The sequence below is a fragment of the Lycium ferocissimum genome, chromosome 11, assembly GCF_029784015.1.
Source record: "Lycium ferocissimum isolate CSIRO_LF1 chromosome 11, AGI_CSIRO_Lferr_CH_V1, whole genome shotgun sequence".
Lineage (NCBI taxonomy): Eukaryota > Viridiplantae > Streptophyta > Magnoliopsida > Solanales > Solanaceae > Lycium > Lycium ferocissimum.
This window is the reverse complement of record NC_081352.1, coordinates 26,822,428-26,837,124: the sequence shown is the minus strand read 5'-3', so window position 1 is coordinate 26,837,124 and position 14,697 is coordinate 26,822,428. Positions and strand designations below refer to the sequence as shown.

The 14,697-nt window shown below is 38.1% G+C and overlaps 1 long non-coding RNA gene and 1 pseudogene across 1 annotated transcript; both read left to right on the top strand.

The window, feature by feature from the left end:
- The first annotated feature begins 1,032 nt into the window (after window positions 1–1,032).
- On the top strand, window positions 1,033–6,567 carry LOC132037398 (isovalerate--CoA ligase AAE2-like; annotated as a pseudogene).
- Window positions 6,568–11,091: 4,524 nt separating this feature from the next.
- On the top strand, window positions 11,092–12,311 carry LOC132037131 (uncharacterized). The gene is made up of 2 exons (XR_009409779.1): window positions 11,092–11,239; window positions 12,015–12,311. It is a non-coding gene; the product is annotated as an uncharacterized LOC132037131 (long non-coding RNA).
- Window positions 12,312–14,697: the final 2,386 nt, after the last annotated feature.

Sequence of the window (14,697 nt, the reverse complement as noted above, 5' to 3'; positions counted from 1 at the left end):
TTTTGCCACATGAATATGTGGACCCATTTATATATTTAAAGCTATAAAATAAAGCAAAGAAGAAAGAGAAAGTGAAGTTCTGAACCAAATTAAAAGTGGATTGTTGATTCACAAAAAATTGAGTTAATAAATTATAAAAAAATGCATTGAAAGTAAGTGGATTGTGGGGTCCACTGTTTTCTTCAATGCTCATTTCTACCAAAGTACCAGACGTTTCTCTTCTTGAATATGTGAACCACCATTAATTTTGCTAGCGGGAACCATTATTTAGAATGAAAACAGTACTAAATTTCTATATTGATATTATTACCATTTGCAAATAAATTCTATTTCTATGTTGACAAAATTTTCAAACAAGCATGAAGGTTATATATGCAGCCATGATGGATATGTAAAGGTCACAACAAGCATGAGCACACTGTAGATAGTTCTATAAAAAATATAAGAACATTGTGCTTACAAGCTATGTATAAAACATTTTATATTGATGAGATATATATGTACAAAATAAGGTTCATTGATGAGAAACTTCTCTTTTTTTTCAAATTTTGGCAAGAGAAGGTGGTTGTACAGATCCAAACAATGATAAAAAGAAAATGATGACAAAAAGTTGATAGATTTATTACATTTAGAGCACAAAATTTGCTGTTCTAGAAAAATAAATAAAAAAGTTGATAGATTTATTACATTTAGAGTAGAAAATTTCTTGTTCTTGAGAATAGCTATAGTCTCTTTGGGAAAGAAATCTTTGGTGAGGTGTGGTCAGCAAAGGAGGGAAAATGAAACCTCCATTTCTTTTGTACGATGCATTATTTTGTCATCTTTCATTTTCACTAGTTCATTTGTAACGATGGCCCACATATTCATGTGGCAAAAAATATAATGGCTCGCTTACACAATTTTTGTTGATTGAGCCTCTACCATGGCTAAATTTTTCAGTACCACCAAACGATTCTTACAAACTTGGCCGATAAATTTCAGAAAGATTAATACGGATACATTTAAAACGTGTATGTATTTTTTATCACTATCTATAAAACACCAAGTTATCCACATGAACCAAAAACTACACTTCTAAGTCTAAATTTTTTTCAATCTTCTCTTCCACTGTCACCATGAATCAATTCTTCAAGAATTCAAGATTGGTTGGTAGGGTCTTTCATTTCAGTAAAATAAACCAAAAAAATACTCAAAGGCCTCACCAATTTTGCAATATTTTTGAGTCTTGGAGATCTATGGAAGGTCTTGTTAAATGTGATGCAAATTTTGTTCCATTGACACCCTTAAGTTTCTTGGAAAGAGCAGCTAATGTTTTTAGGGATAGAACTAGTGTTATTTATGGGGAAAAATTGAAGCATAATTGGGAAGAGACTCATAATAGGTGTGTAAAGCTTGCTTCTGCTTTGGTTCACTTGGGGATTTCTCGTGGTGATATGGTAAGATTTTTTGTGCCAACTCCTTTGTGGAGAAATTTTCATTTTTACTCACTTTGTTTTTATTAATGTGACATAGTTCTACTCGGCACAAAATTTTAAGAAATAAAGACTGATTGAAATTTGTCGTCTTAAACTTAGAAATGACTTTTCTGTGGCTATAAAAGCAAGGATAGAACTAAGAGCTCGTTTGGTAGGACGTCTTAGCTAAAATAATCATGGTATTAGATGTGGTATTATTTTATACCATATTTGGTTGACATTTTGGGGCATGTATAACTAATACATGAATTATTTAATACACCAAAGTGTGTATTATCTTATCCACTTGTATGGGATAACTTATCCATGGATAAAAAACTAAAATGACAAAATTGGCCTTGTTTTGTTCCAAGAAACCTATAAAGGCCAAGCATCTAAGGATATAATTGTAACAAATTATTTTTTAAGTTTTAAAAATAAATAAATATTCAAATGGTATCTTTTGTATTCAATTTTAGTGCAATGAACCAAACACCCAACAAAAATAATCCTTGTATTACTAATCCATGTATTACTAATCCCTACATTAATAATCCCTGCGTTATTAATCCATGTATAACTTGCTTTGAACCAAAACCATTGGTATTACTCTCCTTGACTTCTTGATGTGTTTATTCTTTATAGGGCAAAAGTGCAAATATACCCCTCAATTTTACGATTTAGAGTAGACATACTCCTCGTTATAAAAGTAGTATATAGATACCCCTGTCGTTACAAAATGGTGCAAATATACCCATGCCGTTACAAAATGGTGCAAGCATACCCTTTAAAAAAATAAGTCTACCCATTTTTTTAAACGAACTAGACCCGACACACAAGAAAAAAAAATCACCATGTGGCTTTAGAAAAATATGTGTACTAAAAAAAAATATGTAGATTTTATTTTAAAGTCACGTGATATTTTTTTTAATTAAAAAATAACCTAAATGATTTAAAAAAAAAAATCTCGTCAGCGAAAAGGGTATATTTGCACCATTTTGTAACGGCAGGAGTATATATACACCACTTTTGTAACGAGAGTTATATCTGCTCTAAATCGCAAAGTTAGGGGTATATTTATACCTTTGCCCTTCTTTATATTTTGAATTAAAATTCTGACTTTGCCAATTCTTCTAGGGTCCCATTTAGAATTGAGCTAGTCTCATTTGACTTTTGAGAATTTACATTTTGTTTGACTCGTAATCTTGAAATTTATGGTCTTAACTTAGACATGTCATTCTATCGCTATAAAAGCAGAGGCGTTTGTTCCGGTATAAATAGACATTATCTGCTCTTCTACCGTGAGAGGAGCTGATTGGAATTGTTTAAGAAATTCACATAATCGTTAACCTCTTTTCAATTGATTTAAGGAGTATCTTTATCAAGATCAAAAGCAAATTGTGCAAAGACTTTCTAATTCCACGAATTGTGCTAGTTTTAATTTTAATTACTTGTTTCATGACTTTTTTTTTCGTTGTGGACCCCACTTTGTGTCATTTGAGAAGTTCACCAATTATTTTGCTATAATTTGACTCGACACAAAATTTAAGAAAGAAAGAAATACTTTTGAAATTAGTGGTCTTAAACTTGACAGGACATTTTTGTGGCTATAAAAATACGCTATTAAGAGTGAAATGAGAAATTTAATGTTAAAAATTATTTTCAAATATAGAAAGTTGCGATGAACGGACTAGAAAGGAATACGGAAAGAGGGAAGTGGCTATGAATTGTGAGAAGGAATTCAGGGGCTAAGGGTTATGTCGATTTCTGTATTGTTTTTTTCCGAAAAGGGTCAAAAATACCCCTGAACTATCCAAAATAAATCACATATACACTCCGTTTGCATTTGGGACCAAATATACCCTCACCGTCACTCCAAGGGACGACATATACCCCTCATGTTAACATACTTGATTATATGCTGACAGGGCGGTCCACATGGAAAAAAATTTTCCACATGGACATCCACCTAAGCTAATAACCCGACCCACCTATCATCTAATTAAAGGGGTAAAATTATTTTACCCCTCATTTCACACTTCTACACCTAACTCGAAATTAGAACCATAATTTTCAAATCCATCTTCCCCATTGATTCTCCAAGCTAAAATTAGTGTATGTGATTCCTCGCCCGTGCTCTCATGACCAGGAAAAAAGCAAGAAGCACGACAGAAAGAGTCACATTAGTCGAAAATCAGGAAAAAAAAAAACCTATCTTCCGCAGCTCTTGGATTCTTTTCTACTGCAACAAAGTGTAGTGGTCTACTAAAGATTGAACTGATGACCCACTACAAAATGAAGAAACGGAACATATAAAATCCACCAAACAATATTTACAATTTGAAAATTCAGTTAGAATCACATATGAAGATGACCCGTTAGGATTAAGACACAACATTATTATATGTATAGAGAGCATATGGACGCCAACCAGCACCTGATGAAGGTACAGAGCAGCCATGGCAGCGTCAATACTCTACCCAACATTGTACACATGAATGTAGTCTTTATTATAATTGTTCATCTTTTCCGGTGCAACAAACCACCAGTATCATATAAAAGGCCTGCCATAATGGCATTGATTTTACATCATTTCTCAGCTAAATTTCAATTGAATGCATCAACAAAATAAAATAATCCAAGAGAACTGTGATGGACTTTAATGGAATATGAATTAAAGCCTAAAGCTAAACTTGCAATCACTATTCCTAAAGACAGGGACTGCCAATATCCACGTGGATGTCCATGTGGAATTTTTTTTTCCACGTGGACTGCCCCGTCAGCATATAACCAAGTCTGTTAACATGAGGGGTATATGTGGTCCCTTGGAGTGACGGCAAGGGAATATTTGGTCCCAAATACGGAGGGTATATGTGGTCTATTTCGGATAGTTCAGGGCTATTTTTGACCCTTTTCCGTTGGTTTTTTCCCTCTTCAGTCTGTTGTTATATACTTTTCTTCCATTACAGGAGGAACTGAAAATTTGTGGTGGGAGCCTGTCTTTTTATTGTTGCACATTAATCATTAAGACAGAGAATTAGCAAGATCTATAACTAATCAATTACTTTGCAAAACTAGTTGGTTGTTCACTATTGATACTAGGATTTAAGTAATGAACATCGACAATGTAAAGAATTTTTAGACTTCCATTGTTGTTTAACATGTAATAGCAAGTAAGTTTCCTTTCAAATTAGTTTATCTTATAAGTATCTGATTGCGTTAGAATATTTCTTCACTGTCAGTGCATGAAGTTAAACTCTTGATCCTTAGGCTCGATAATCTACCTCATAGATTTAATGTGTGTCTCAAATTTGTTCTGGTTTATGCCTTCTGAAATAGCCAAAATTATGGATCCCCTTCTTTTATCATTTGCTTTTTCACTTTCCAATCAACTTTCTTAAGTTATTAAGTTACCAATTTAGTGATATCAAGAACCTACATTATTTACTTCCTCATTTTTATAGACTTGAACCTTTTTCTGTAGGTTGCCACACTAGCCCCAAATGTACCGGCAATGCAAGAGCTACATTTTGCAGTACCAATGGCTGGAGCCGTTCTTTGTACATTAAATACACGCATCGATTCAGCTATGTTATCGATACTTCTGATGCATTCTGAAGCAAAGGCCATATTTGTGGATCAACAATTTCTCGAAATTGCTCGAGGTGCATTAGCTCTTCTTGCTGACAAGAAACAAAAACAACCTCTTCTTGTCGTAATCCGTGAATCTGACTTTGACACGTACGATCTCGAATATGAAAGTCTCCTCAAAAGTGGGGATAGCGGGTTTTCTATAAAGTGGCCGAGAACAGAATTTGACGCTATTAGTATTAACTATACTTCTGGAACAACGTCGCGACCAAAAGGAGTTGTTTACAGTCACAGAGGCGCGTATCTCAATACTATTGCCTCGTTTTTGGTTCATGAGATGAGTTTGTTCCCCGTTTATCTTTGGACGGTTCCGAATTTTCACTGCAACAGTTGGTGCATGGTTTGGGGTCCTGCAGCAGTAGGTGGCACAAGCGTTTGTCTTAGAGACGTCTCTCCGAAAGACATATTCGAAAACATTTCTCTCTACAAAGTCACACATATGGGTGGGGCACCAACCGTCTTGAACAAAATCGTGAATTCACCCCCGTGTGATCTGAAGCCGCTTCCTCACAAGGTTAAGATAATGACAGGTGGTTCACCACCACCTCCCCAAGTCATTTCCAAAATGGAGGAGCTAGGGTTCGGTGTAAATCACACATACGGGCTTACAGAGACATATGGTCCAGGTACTTATTGTTTGTGGAAGCCCGAGTGGGATTCTTTGCCTCCTGACGAAAAATTTATGCTGAAAGCAAGACAAGGAGTACAACATCTTTGTTTAAAAGAAGTCGACGTAAGAGATTCTACCACCATGGAAAAAGTGCCGGCTGATGGTAAGACGATTGGAGAAATTATGTTTTAGAGGGAATACTGTAATGAGCGGATATTTAAAAGACACAAAAGCGACAGAGGCTTTTAGAGGGGGATGGTTTCACAGCGGTGATCTTGCTGTGAAACATCCAGATGGTTATATAAGTTAAGGACCGGTTGAAAGACATTGTAATTTCCGGTGGAGAAAACATAAGCACGGTCGAGTTGAATGTGTTTGTATAGTCATCCAGCAGTTCTTGAAGCAGCAGTAGTTGCAAGACCAGATAATCACTGGGGGCAGACGCCTTGCGCATTTGTGAAGTTGAAGGAGGGATTTAGTGTTGGCGATCAAGAAATTATCAAGTTTTGTCGAGATAATTTGCCTCATTACATGGCACCTCGGACAGTTATATTCGAAGATATTCCTAAATCTTCGACGGGAAAGATACAGAAAAATATCCTGAGGGAGAAAGCGAACGCCATGGCCAGTCTTTTCTAGAATAAAATGAAGCAGCAGTATTTGCTGCAAATCTCTATAACCTGTTGATTATTGGTAGTAATAACAACCCAGTTGTGTCTCTAAATTTATGTATGTTTTTCCCAGCAAATACTATATTACATAAATGAGAGTTGGGTGTACCAACAGGTGTACGAACAGGTGCATTATGAAAGTTCTAATTTTTTTCCAAGGGTTATCCTAAATTTGATATTATCCTCATGCCTTTCCATTAGACAAGTATATTCTATATTAGCAAACACGTGTACTGCACTTTTAACTAATAATAGAAAACAAAAAAAATGAAGTTTAAAGAACTCAACTCTCTCTTTCTTCTGCAGTACTCCACTCCTTCAAGCCCATCTTATTGTTCTGGTTAATTTGTCAACTTTCTTCAAGGCTTCTCCCCGTTTTTTTACTCTTTCAAATTAAGATTTTTTTTTTCTATTGATAGATTTGTGACGGTCGTGTGATTACGAGGCTTTAAATCGGGCTCTCGAACGGAAATGGAAGGCTAATGCATGCATGTATTTTTTGGGGGGTCTTCACTCTTGCAGAAATTCGTAATTCTCTCTATTTGTATCTGGTATGACCTTTCTGTTTTAACAGTTATTTATGCAATTGTTTTTCTATTTATTGTATTCTACTTATTTATAATCACAATTTTTTGTGTACAAGTTGGTTTTTATGGTTTTAAAATGGAGGCACAATCACTAATGTGCATATAAGTACAAGAGAGTTTATTAATAAGAACTTAAAGGTTGAAAGAAAAACATTCAAATTCTGGATTTGCTTTTGCTACATGGTACTTTCTAACCCCACAAGTATATGTACCGGGTAATTTTGCCCATCAAGACATATTAGATCGATAAAAAAGAAGTCACATAACATTTTTTTTAGCTTTCCTTGGATTTGAACTTTAGTTTCTCATAATTTCATTGCACTTCATTAACCACTAAACCACACCTTCGGGCTTTGGCTCCAAATAAGCCAAAGATCTTGTCCTTCTTTAGTAAGTTATCATTTTTTTTCCCTCATCTTCTCAATTTTGATTGCTTGTTTCCCTTTGATGTCTCTTCTTTCCTCTTCTGTGCCTAATCAAATATTGGTTAGTTTGTAAGATCATCAACCTCATAACAAAAAGTAGTCCATTCAACTTTTGTATTTGATTAAGAATTAGCCCTACAGAATCCGTTTTATTAAGTTCTTCACTTTAAGCTACTCTTTTATTTTATCCTAAAATCTGTATCCTGTTGAACAAATTTGTTGTCTAATTATGCTACTTCTTACCACATTCCTTGTTACATTTCTAAAACCTATATCAGAATAGGCGATGGTAGAAGGGTATAGAGGCATGAAGTAAGAACAACGACACCAATGTAACGAACCCATATTGTATTGATCAGAAAACATGGAGTTGAGTCTAGCTCTTTCATTAACTATGGAAAATTACAAAATAGAAAAGGGAGGTTCCAGAAAATAGCTTTATAGAACTAAACAACAACAATAAGACAAGTTCATTTTTTTTAAGCAAATCCACTAGGCGAGGTGCCTAGGGGAAGTTTTTTATTTATATAATAAAAGTGAAACACAAAGGAAAAGTACAAGCAAGGGAGCTAGGCCCTTACCTTTCTAATCCTATTGAGGCGTAAAAAACCTCTACTAACTAACATGCATGTAAAAAATAAGAAGAAGAAAGCACTAACTATTCTATGATCATCACAGAATTTATAACACACTCTATGATGATATGATAACTGATAATACTTAAATAGTGAAATATTTAAGCAAGAATACAGAGTCAGACCCTTGTTTTTTTGGAATTGTGAATTCTTCAAGGAGATGTAGCCCGATAAAAATCTGATTCTTCACCTTGTCTTCTTCTTCCAATAACTTCAAAATCTCTTAATACTTCATCAAATCTTCTTGGATCTATTGGACCTTGTTGATGTAGTTTAACCTTGTCTCCTTCTGTTTTGCCACTCTCATTGGCAGTTGCCTTAGAACAACCTCCTCAGACACTTTACCATCCCAACTATGTTTTCTTCCATGCGTCTTCTTTGTCTTGAATCCGCTTCTTTGTTGCCTAGGTGAAAGATCTCCATCCCTGCCACCTTAGCAAAGCATTCATCCAATATTTCATTCTCATCTTCTTCATCATATATATGTCAAAGCCCAAATCACCATCAAAAGCTTCCAAATGATCTTCCACTAAAGCTCCTGGCTCATACCTCTTGGCCACAATTCCAATAGGCTTCCTTTTAGTAGGATTATCCATAGCATTCAAATTTTTCAAACCGTGTGATACTAAAGCATGAAGAACATTAATAGGGATCAATTGAATAGTCGGAACACTTACATTCAAAGGTGCACTCATTTGAGCCACAAGCTGACCCACGACTAAAGTTGGAAGAACCATTGCATGGCTTGGTACAAATGCCGGGGCGACTGGACTCAACTTACTGCGTATTGAAGGGGATGAAGCCTGCTCATCCTCCTCCACTATGTCCGCCCAACTCTTCACACCTGTACTACCTTTTTGGTCACTCTTCGTTTCAACGTTATTGGTTAAATGTTCTGAAGCGGAGGCCACAATCATATCCATATCTTGGCCATTCTCTGTGGGCATTACTTGCTTCCCAGAGTCATTATGTTTCTCACCAAATATCTCCATAGACTGAGTAGGGATCTCAAACGCCGAAGTATCCAATGTGACCATCAACGGCTTCAAGATGGGGACGGGACAAACCAAACTTGCAACTTGTTGCTGCATTAGCATGTTTGCCAATTCCGGATGTGCAATATGACATTTAGCACATCCTGAAGTAGATTGGTGCTCCTCTCTACCTGAAAGAGCTTCAAAAGTGTTAGGACACACAATGTCTTTTGTTGCAATGCCTTGCTCCTTTGTCACGTTAAGTTCTTTGACAATTTGAGGACTGACAGATTGTTTACGTGAGACCACTATCTAGCCTTCACTTTCAGCATCATTCTAGCATTGTTCAAATCCATAGCCTGCTCGAAAATTGCTGAATTCCCAACTGCGACACCTGTATCACCAAATCTAGGCAACTCGTTGATTTTGGCCGATTTTACCACCTCTTGCACCTTTCCAACAAAAACCTCATGATTTTCATTGCTATTAAGAGAATGGACTGCCTCAAATTTACTATTTTTCGATGGACTACCCTCATTCCTTTTCGGATTAGGATGCAAATCTGGAGCAGCTTCCTTTCCAACCTATGAGCTTTCAGCGAGGTTTTTTGGACACCCTAGCCAATGCTCGACCTTTTGGAATATCCCCCATGCTAGATCCCTTTTATTGTTCCTTCTTAGTGTTTAGATAATCACGTGCATCTCCTTGCAATTTCTCAACCGAAGCTCCCTCAATCTCCATTGCCGTAACATCTTCTTTTTGAACCACTATATTTTTCCAATTAACAATCGGCACTTTTTGTCATCATGACCTTGGTGCTTACAATGGGTGCAATATTGAGGCAAATTATCATAAATGACCTCCCGAAACTCATCAATAATTTTGCCCATAACTTTGTCCACACTTTGAAGTTGAATACGATTCGGATGTTTGTCCAATAATTCGGGGATCACCCTAACCCTAGCCATGCTAGGTCTTGATCTTACTTGCGTGGCCTTATCCACAGCAATAGGCTTCTCGACTGATGAAGTAATGGAAATCAAAGATCTCTTAGTAAACAAATCAGTCGATAGGTTTGGAAACGAAATCCATATTGCCGAACGTGATTTGAGTCATGAAATAATTCCTCCCAATAGTCCGTGGAATGAATAATAGGTACGTGATATCTATTACGCATTAGTTGTTTAAGTGTAGACGTGGAGCACTTCCTAGGATATGGGAGATTGTATGCACCTATCTCATGGTTACGAGGGTTTAAGTTCATATCATGAGCTATGGAAGACTTTAGGACCAAGCAAATCAAAGAAAATAAGTTTGTCGAAAAAAAAAAAAAAAAAAAAAGTTGGCAGAATCAAGGATAGAATTTTGGGTCAAATTTGGAGGGGTATATCTTCATGTATATTAGGAGTTTTAAGGTGTTTCAAAATCCTAAAATGAAGTTCGTCGAGTCTAGTTTCCAACGCAACAACCCGCTCATCGATAGGACATCGGAGTAGAGAATTATGGACGTTACAATTTAGGCTGACAAAGCAGAAACAACACTGCTACAGTGCTGCTACAGTGCTCTACAGTGTTGCCGACTTTGAGCCACTATAAAAAGGTTAAAAACCCCATTTTTCTCCATCATAAACTTCTAAAAATTTCCAGAAAATTCAGCAAGCAAGAGACTCTTATATCACATAAAAGGTGAGGATTTTGAGTCAATTTCAAGTTACGGCGTATTAATCAAGGTCCGGACAACGTGTAGTCTCGTTTATAATTTCATTCTGTGTTGGAGTTGGCTTGGAAACAAAGTAAATATTGAAGATCTTGCTACTCTAGTAAAGATAAGGTATGAATCATTGAATCTCTCTCTTTATTAACGTTGATTTAGGAATATTTACGAGAATAAAATTTATAGTTTGTTGTGTTGATGTTGTTGGCTTATGGATTGAGGTTTGAAGAGAGTTTGGATGAAAATATACATATTTATCTTGTAGAATATTGAGGATGTTGTTGTTGATATTGTTGGTATTGTTTGGGAGTTGTTTTGGTATTTGGAGGAAGTAGATGATATAGGAGAGATCTTTGCCCAAATTTTCGTAACCCAAATTAGTCTTCAATAATTAGTGCTTATAAGTTGATGGAAATATGATGAAAGTATGATTAAAGATATATTTCTCGATATATAGGTTCGGGTGAAGGGCAAGCATCGGTGTAAGGAATTCTTTAAGTGGTGGCTTGACGGATAAGGTATGTAAGGTGTTCGTTTCCCTCTTTCTTTGGCACGAATCCAACTAGAATATAAACACGAGCGTTCCATAACAAATCCACTCCATTCCCATGCTTTGTATTTCAAATCTTAATGTCTTGTTATTTGATTGATTCTTAAAATATTATTTTACTTATCATCATCGATTACTTCTTTGGACTCGATACGAATTCCATAAGTTATTCGGAGGCTACCGACCTTATGTCACTCCGAAAGGCCAAGGTCAGATTATTGACTTGTGTGTATATATATATATGTGTGTGTGTGTGTGTGTGTATATATATATATGTATATATATATAAATGTATTGCACTATTTTACTACACCGTGCCGCGCTATAGTTGGCCGGGCATGGCGCGTAGATGCGCACACCTTTGCGCAAGTGGGCATGTTATGATATTGCCCGGACGCGAGAGGCCGGCGCGGGCTAATGATGATAACACCGAGCCTTAATGGCCGGGCATGATTTTACACATATAACACCGAGCCTTACACACACGGGCATGGATACACCATATATATATATATATATATATATATATATATATATATATATATATATATATATATATATGCACACAAATGATTTTATCATGCAATGTATCTTGTGCTACTTCCATATGTTCAGTTTTTCTTTTGCTCTTATTAATGTTACATTATATCTTAATTATGTTGTTACTCTCCTGCCTTACATACTCAGTACTTTTATCCGTACTGATGTCCCATTGCATGGGACGCTGCATTTCGTCTTTGCAGGCTCTGACAGAGTTATCGAGGAGCAACCGCAGTAGGATTTTCCAGCTTCAGCGGTGTTAGCAAGTGCCACTACTCCGGGCTTGCTATCTTTTGGTACTTTTCTGTTAGTATAATATATGTTCATATGTATACTCTTAGAGGCTCATGGACATAGTGGGATATGTAAATATTATGTATGGCCTTGTCGGCCTTGTTTTGGGTTCTTGATATTTTTCTGATAGCCTTGTCGGCTTTATGATATACGTTATGTTGTGGCGACCTTGTCGGTCCGCATATATATATATATATTGAATTATCGGATATTTCTATGTTGGGCCTTTTCTGCGTGCAGGTGTTCTCTGAGTTATGGTATGTGATGTTCAAAGTAACTATTAAGTCAGGTGGTTTTCGACCTACGGGTCGGAGCCCGTCATACTCCTCATTAGGGGTGTGACAAATTGGTATCAGAGCGGTTCAGTCCTGGGGATGTCCATGAGCCGTGTCTAGTAGAGTCCTGGTTATCGATATGTCGTGCACCATATCTATAGCCAGGAGGCTACAGGGCATTTAGGAAGACAATTTCCTTCATGATCTAGATCGTGCGATAGAGCCAAGCTAAGAATGCAACTATCTAATCTTTTCGTGTTTAATTTTCAGCAATGCCTCCGAGGAAGAAGAAAGTCAGCAGAATACTGGCATTCCGGGGAAGGCCGAGCCGAGTACCGCCAGCTGAGTTAGGGCATAGCGAGGCTCAGAGCGCTACCCCCTCGCATGCTACCTCTACTCCATCAGGTGCAGAAGAGCAGGATAGGGCTCCAGTCCCTCCGGCTCCTCAGCCTCCAGCTCCTCCCCCCGCTGCTACAGAACAGGACTTGCGAGATGCAGTCCAGTTATTGACTAGATTGGTGGCTACTCAAACTCAGCGGCAGGCTGGCCTTCCGGATAGGGCTGTTAGTTCCCGCGTACGTGACTTTTATACTTTGGACCCTCCGGTGTTCACGGGGACAAACCCGAAGGATGACCCTCAGAATTTTATAGATCGAATGGGCCGCGCTTTGAGGGTAATGCATGCTTCTGATACAGAATCAGTGGAGCTAGCTTCTTATAGACTGTGGGATGTGGCCGCGGTATGGTATGAGTCCTGGCAGCAGTCGAGAGGGCCGAACGCACCTCCAGCAGTATGGTCGGAATTCACCAGAGCCTTTCTGGATCATTATCTGCCCGCTGAGGTTCGCAGAGCTAGAGCTGATGAATTTCTATTGCTTCGTCAGAATAATATGAGCGTTCGGGAATATAGTTTGAAGTTTAACTCCTTGGCTAGATACGCCCCGGCGATGGTAGCTGAAATGGAAGATAGGGTACATCGTTTTGTGACGGGACTTGGGCCTCACTTGATTAAAGATTGTATGACGGCCTCACTGCAGAGCGGCATGGATATTGCTCGTATTCAGGCATATGCTCAGAATTTGGAGGATCTTGAACGTCAGCAGCGGATCGAGCAAGACCCGAATAGGGGCCGTAATAAGCGGGCCAGATCCACCGGTTATTCAGATGCATATCAGGAAGGTTATAGGCCCTATTCTTTTAAAAGATCAGCTCCTTCAGTAATGAGTGCACCTTCCCGATTTCAGAGGCAGCGTTATGATCGACATATTTATTCAGGACCGGGTCAGAGTTCGAGAGTACCAGCTCCTTCTTATAGGGGAGAGTCTAGCCAGGCAAGGCCTCCCTTGCCCCGTTGTGACCAGTGCGGTAAAGGCCACTCTGGCCAGTGCCGCCAAGGTATGGGGGTGTGTTATTACTGTGGACAGCCTGGTCATGTTATAGGAAATTGTCCATTCCGTGGTAGAGGAGGCCCGGCTCAGCCGACAGGTTCAATCGCAGGTTCTTCATCTTCTGTTCGCCCTCCGGGACAAGGTTCTTCTCCAGCCCCAGCAGGTAGAGGTAGGGGAAGAGGTCAGGTGTCTGGTTCCGGCAGCAACCAGAATCGTATTTATGCACTTGCAGGACGACAGGATCTTGAGTCGTCTCCAGATGTTGTGACAGGTATTTTATCCATTTGTTCTTATGATGTCTATGCATTGATCGATCCGGGTTCCACACTATCTTATATCACACCTTATATTGCTGATAAGTTTGGTATGAAGCCCGAATCTTTGTCCAAGCCTTTCTTAGTTTCTACTCCGGTCGGGGAACCTGTTATTGCAAGACGAATTTATCGTAGGTGTGTGGTTACGATATGTGGTCGTGAAACTATTGCTGATTTAGTGGAGTTAGAAATGGTGGACTTTGACGCTATCATGGGTATGGATTGGCTAGCCTCTTGCTATGCCAATGTGGAATGTTGGTCCAAAACTGTGAAATTTCAGTTTCCGGGTGAACCAGTTCTTAAATGGATGGGCAATACCCCAGCACCAAAGGGTAGGTTTATTTCCTACCTTAAGGCGCGAAAAATGATTTCCAAAGGTTATATTTATCATTTGGTTCGAGTTAGGAGCACTGAAACCGAACCGCCAACTTTGCAATCCGTTCCTGTAGTTAATGAATTTCAGGATGTATTCCCCGATGAATTACCAGGCCTCCCTCCCGAAAGGAAAATTGAATTTGCGATTGATGTGTATCCGGACACTCAACCCATCTCTATTCCCCCTTATCGTATGTCCCCCGCCGAGTTGCGGGAATTGAAGGTGCAATTGTAGGACTT